Source organism: Episyrphus balteatus, chromosome 3, assembly GCF_945859705.1.
Source record: "Episyrphus balteatus chromosome 3, idEpiBalt1.1, whole genome shotgun sequence".
NCBI lineage: Eukaryota > Metazoa > Arthropoda > Insecta > Diptera > Syrphidae > Episyrphus > Episyrphus balteatus.
The window spans coordinates 78,765,158-78,771,172 of record NC_079136.1 but is presented as its reverse complement, the minus strand read 5'-3'; the positions used below and the strand labels follow the sequence as shown (position 1 = coordinate 78,771,172).

Below are 6,015 nucleotides of genomic sequence, written 5' to 3'. Positions count from 1 at the left end.
ACACATTTTAAGATACTAATTTACAAAAACAGCAAAAATATCGAGATCCTGCAGTTTTTAGTAAACTCCACATGAAAAAACTACAATCAAATATGTACATTAAACAAAATTTTTACGTGTTTTGTAATTTAATATACTATTTTTCTATTTAGAAATATCTTATTTGTGATAAACCATTCGATAAACTGCCTTGTAAAGCTTCAGATTTGTTTCTCCTATTAGGATCAAAAGTATACTTTTCTTAGAAAAGTTTTCTAATAGTTTTTGATTTTCAGAGTCACGACAGGATTTTGAGATATATGTACGCATTAAAGGATCACAGAATCAAGTTTTTTTTTAGAAAATCCCAAAAAATACTACTACATAATGTAGGTATATCTCAAAAACCAGAGCTGACCGAAATTTTTTGAGTTCAGATTCAATATCAGCACACTAAAATCCATCAGAAAAGTATACTTTTTTTCTAGGGAGAAAGATGAACTATTTAAATAGTTATTTGTGACTATATAAATAGTCAGATGTTTTGAGGGGCTATGGGACTATATACAATGCATTTTTTTTACCGGGAGAGGGGGATGATATGTCTCCCTCCGCTTACGGGAGGGGAAATTATATAAAGAAAAAAACACTAAAAATTAAAAAATATATTGAATTTTTTTTATCAAGAATCGTTTTTTATACGTAATATGTCTCAAAAGTAATGGTTCGAACGAAATATGCTGATAGGCCAAAGGGCTCGCGGAATTTGGCAGCTTTGATGCACTCTCTGTTCACTGAAAAATTAGTTAATAAATTTGAGCAATTAATAATAATTATTTAATTTCTTACTTTTATTTGAAGCAACACCCTGAAAAATAATTGTATGATTTGACACTGGTTTTCCTCGAAAATAGATACTTTTGTTGAAAGAGAATTAAACAAACAACAGTGTTTAATTCTTTTCAAACAAAAGTCCCCATTTTTGTACCCACACGACTTGAAACTTGTACTCGCACTGTCACACTTCGACATCTTGCCATCTGTAACTATACGACATCTTGTTTTATAAATATGACCACCTAAAAACGAACAGATTGCCTTATTGTTTTATAAGGCAAATCTTATTAAAATCAACTAATAAGAAGGTTTTTTTTAAGGAGAATTCTTATTATTTTTATAGAGAAAATCTTCTTAAAATTTGAGTCCAAACTTAATTTTTGTTTTTAACTTGGCACGATCAATATCTGTATACCAGGTTGGTTCAGATGGTGCACGACTAATGATTTAAAGTCTTCAGTTCGATCCCCGACCTGGTCATCGTTTTTTTTTCTTGGCAAAACCCTACAATTGCAGATTTTAAAACAATAAGGAAAACCCGATTGTTTTTAACAAGGTTTATTTCTTGGATGAAAACCATAGAGAAATCTTATAGTTTTTATTCTATTTTATGTGGTCTATTTTTCTCTGTGTAGAAAAATATATTTTTTGAAATCTACCTACTTCAATTTTCCTCAATATAGGTACTTCCATTTTTTCTTTAAGTCAACTTTGGTGAAATCCACTTTTTGTACTTTTTTTGACACTAAACTCATCTTGCCTTATGGATACGGTGACCATATCCGTCCCGGATTTCCCGGCACTGTCCCGTACTTTAATAGTCTGTCTCGGTTTATTTTTTCGGAAACCCCGGATGTCTATGTGTCCCATATATTGTTATTTGGCCCACTCTTGTACCGTATTTGCAAATTCTTCGATTTTCTTAATTTCAAATGGACATTTGATTTCTGACTTTCTCGTTAACCACTTAACCAATTTTAGCTAAAATCTTTGAACAAACACATTTTTATCTTTAATTTAAAAATAAAGAAAACATTTTCAAAAAAAAGATCAATTTTCGACTTTTTATACAATTTTGAAATACCTATTTCAAATATTTTTTTTTTTTTCAAAATCAGTTTTTGCAAAGGGCATTAATGAATTTATTTGAAATTTTGTTTAAAAATGTGGAAAATAATTCCTTTAAAATTTCTTTAAATTTTCGAAAATTTTTGTATACAATTTCAAATATTTTTTTGACAAATCAGTTTTTTGCAAAGCGGATTTATGAATTTACTTGAAATTTTGTTTAAAAAAGTGGAAAATAATTCCTTTAAAATTTCATTAAATTTTCGAAAATTTTTGTATACAAAAAAAATTTATTTTTAAACTACTCGAACAATTTCCAAAAAAAATATTGCAAAATCAAGTGGATTATGGTACTTCATTTAGAGATTAAAATCATTTTGTGTTCAAGGTTTCGTTTTGCTATTTGTATATGAAAATTTCGTTTTGCTTCAACTGCGTATTAAAGCATGTTATCACTGCAGCCTACAGCCCAAATGAGATAATTTAGCAAATTAGGTCAGTTCAAATTTCAAATTAATTTTTTTTTTACGATTTGACATTCGAAATGAAGTAGTTTGTGAAATATTCTCATTTGTGCTCTTGAAAAAACAGGCTATTAAACGGTAAACGCTATTGAAAGTAAAAAGCCCATGGTATAAAAAGACAAGGTATGATAATTAGAGCCGCCATCTTACAAAATGGGGTAATAAGGTTTTGACGTTTAATATTTGGCAAAGTGAAAAGCAACAACAATTTCCAAGACAAATTTGTTTACAACAACAATTTCAATGGGCAGCTGTCAAAACCTTAAGTAGCCATTTTTAAGTTTTGACAGTTCTCGATACAGAGTTTTTTCTAATGATCATATACCTTCTCTTTTTATACCATGTAAAAAGCCTACGCAGCAGAAACGAAACGAAGTTTTTATATGCAATAGCACAACTAAATTTTGAACCAAAAATTTTCTCTATTGGCGATTGGTAAAGTTGAAATGCGCTACCGGTGGTCAAAACGAAAACTAATTTAACAGGACGGAAGAAGTTAGCATCCGAAATTTTAATTTTTTTTTTTTGTTTAGACTTTTGACACGGGCGCCATTTTTAGAAATACAAAATGTAAACATCCGACTTGTTAAATTAGTTCTAAGTTGTTGAAACTACGATGCTAGTAGTATTAGTATATGCTCCAATCGCCAATATGCTAGATAAATTTTATATTCAGCACACTTATTTTAATTTTATTTCGGCTAAATATTTAACCCAATTATGCCAGAGATACACAAAGGAGATGGGAAACTTTCGTACGTTTTACCCCCCAAACCCCATTTGTTTATTTCGTGTTGTTGTAATTTCTTTTGTATTCGTGAATAAATGTGAAAAACACACACAATGTAATCACAGTGTTTTTACGTATACTTAGCCAAAAATATCCGATTTTTCACACATACTTATCCAAAAATGTCTGCCGGAGCTTGTAGGCAAACCCGTATGACGTCAGAAGTTTCTCATCTCTTTTGGTTATCTCTGAATTGGGCTTTTAAGCAATCTGTCTTTGTCTTTTTCCTTTCTATCATAACTGTTTATTAAAGAAGTACAAGAAAAAACCAACCAATCAAATCAAATCAATTCGGAGGAAAAAAACGCATACATGCATAATACATAAACACATGCATGCACAAGCATATACAATTATACTTATACGGAATTGAAATGTCAAAAGTTTTTTTTTTCTCTATTTTGTTTCTTTTCTTCGACACTGACGTTTGTCTTAAAAGCCCAATTCACACACACATGCCCTTTTTTCGCAAATAAAAAAAAAGTAAATGTCTAATATAAAAATAATTTTCTAGGTAGGTATATGATTTGACATTCAAAATGAAATCAATTACAAAATACATAATCTCATTTAACATCTCAATAAATTTTTGAAGTTATACTTCTTATGGGAGGGTGAGTATGAAAATTTACTTTTTGACAAGAATGTCAAAGGGATTATGACGCGTAGCAGGGCTGTCGTTTCACCTTTAGAGTAGGCAGTACTTTAGTATTTAAAAATGCAGTAAGCCGCAGTACGGCAAACATAAAACACACAACACGTTGCAAGTTACATGTTTCATGTGGCAAGTTGTAAGTGGCAAGTTTTTTGTGGCAAGTTGCATGTGGCAAGCTGCATGTGGCAAGTTGCGTGTGGCAAGTTGTATGTGGCAAGTTGCGTGTGGTAAGTTGCATGTGGTAATTTCCATGTCAGCTCAGCTCACAGCTCAGCTCAAATTTGAGCTAGCTCACTTTTGAGCTAGGTACCATAGCTCAGCTCAATTGAGCTGAGCTGAAAGTGAGCTGAGCTGAAAGTGAGCGCCCCCAACTTCCAACGCCTATATCTCGGAATTTTGAAGAAAATGAAAAAAAAAATTTTGATGCCAAAAGGTAGCGGGGACTCTAACCTACATTTGGGTACAACTCTCATCCCTGTAGGTCCACGCGTTCTCAAACCGGGAGAACTTAAAAGTAAAAAAAAAGTAGGCACGATTCTGAAAAAATAGGCATGATGTGGCGGTTTAACATGGAAGGCGATTTTTTAAAAATCTGACATGGCACATAGCGTAGGCCCATGACACAAGCTATCATTTGGCATCATTTCCAAAAATTGCTCTCAAGCGGTTTAGCTTCTAGGAGCGTTCAAAGATTCGGGGATTTTTCGAAAAAAAATTTTACCCCAACTTTCAAAGGCGATTTTCTCGGAATTTTGAAAAAAATCGAAAAACCGGATTATACCACTATCGGGTACCTGAGAATATAAGCTTTCATATTGCACCACTCCCCTGTCTCTAGATCAAAGCGTTCGAACGCCTATATCTCGGAATTTTGAAGAAAATGAAAACAATTTTTTTGATGCCAAAAGGTAGCGGGGACTCTAACCTATGGATATGGGATGGGTATAGCTCCCATCCCTGTAGGTCCACGCGTTCTCAAACCGGGAGAACTTAAAAGTAAAAAAAAATAGGCACGATTCTGGAAAAAAAGGCATGATGTGCATTGTATATATATTTCCATAGTACTATCATGAAGTAAAACGATCTTAGGAACTCTAGTGGTGACTTAAAAAAGCAGAATTTGTATGAAAAAAACACACTGAGCGCCACCTCAAAAAAGTGGCGACATGAAGAAAAACTAAATTCGACTTCATGATAGTACTATAGAAATATATATACAATGATGATGTGGTGGTTTAACATGGAAGGCGATTTCTTAAAAATCTGATAATTTGCAAAGCGTAGGCCCATGGCACAAGCTATCATTTGGCATCACTCCCAAAAATTGCTCTCAAGCGGTTTAGCTTCCAGGAGCGTTCAAAGATTCGGGGATTTTTCGAAAAAAAAATTTACCCCAACTTTCAAACGCGATTTTCTCGGAATTTTGAAAAAAGTCGAAAAACCGGATTGTACCGGAATTTTTTTTATGATAAAAAAAGAAATATTTTTTAGTAAAAAAATAGAAATATATTTATTCCATTAATAACTAGAACCAAACATCTTAAGCTATGGTGTTTTATAAAAGTTTAAAATATCTTCATATTTCATTATACTTTCCAAATAAAAATCAATGTATCCCCTCACCCATCACAGCTCAGCTCAGCTCACTTTACCTTAGCTCACCCAACAGCTCAGCTCACCGACAGTTCAGCTCACCCAACAGCTCAGCTCAACCATCAGCTCAGCTCACTTTCAGCTCAGCTCAAATGAGCTGAGCTATGGTACATAGCTCAAATGTGAGCTAGCTCAAAATTTGAGCTGAGCTCAGCTAACTTTTGAGCTTTGTAGCAACCCTGCAAGTTCCATTTTGCTACTACTAGTGCTGAAGCACACACAATTCTTATAAAATTACCATATCGCACATTTTATGCGCAATTCATTTACTTTCGTTAACCATACCGTACGTTCTGAACCGCACAACATGAGTAAATTTCACAGAATAAATGGAAAACTACATGGACGCAAGGAGGATGAAAGAATTAATTTATTGTTCGCTTGATAAAAATGTAAAAAAACTAAGTGTGGATTAATTACTTAATAATAGAAATTAAAAATATCAAATGAAATTCATTTACATATACTGAATGAGAAGTATAACTTCAGTCGCGTGTACATGTGTACAC

General features: G+C 32.8%; 1 long non-coding RNA gene across 1 annotated transcript; it reads right to left on the bottom strand.

Moving 5' to 3' along the window:
• Positions 1–686: 686 nt before the first annotated feature.
• LOC129914097 (uncharacterized) lies at positions 687–2,075 on the bottom strand. Its single transcript, XR_008772138.1, has 4 exons — positions 1,901–2,075; positions 1,480–1,826; positions 829–1,025; positions 687–773 (listed from the first exon to the last, which is right to left on the bottom strand). It is a non-coding gene; the product is annotated as an uncharacterized LOC129914097 (long non-coding RNA).
• Between the last annotated feature and the right edge of the window lie 3,940 nt (positions 2,076–6,015).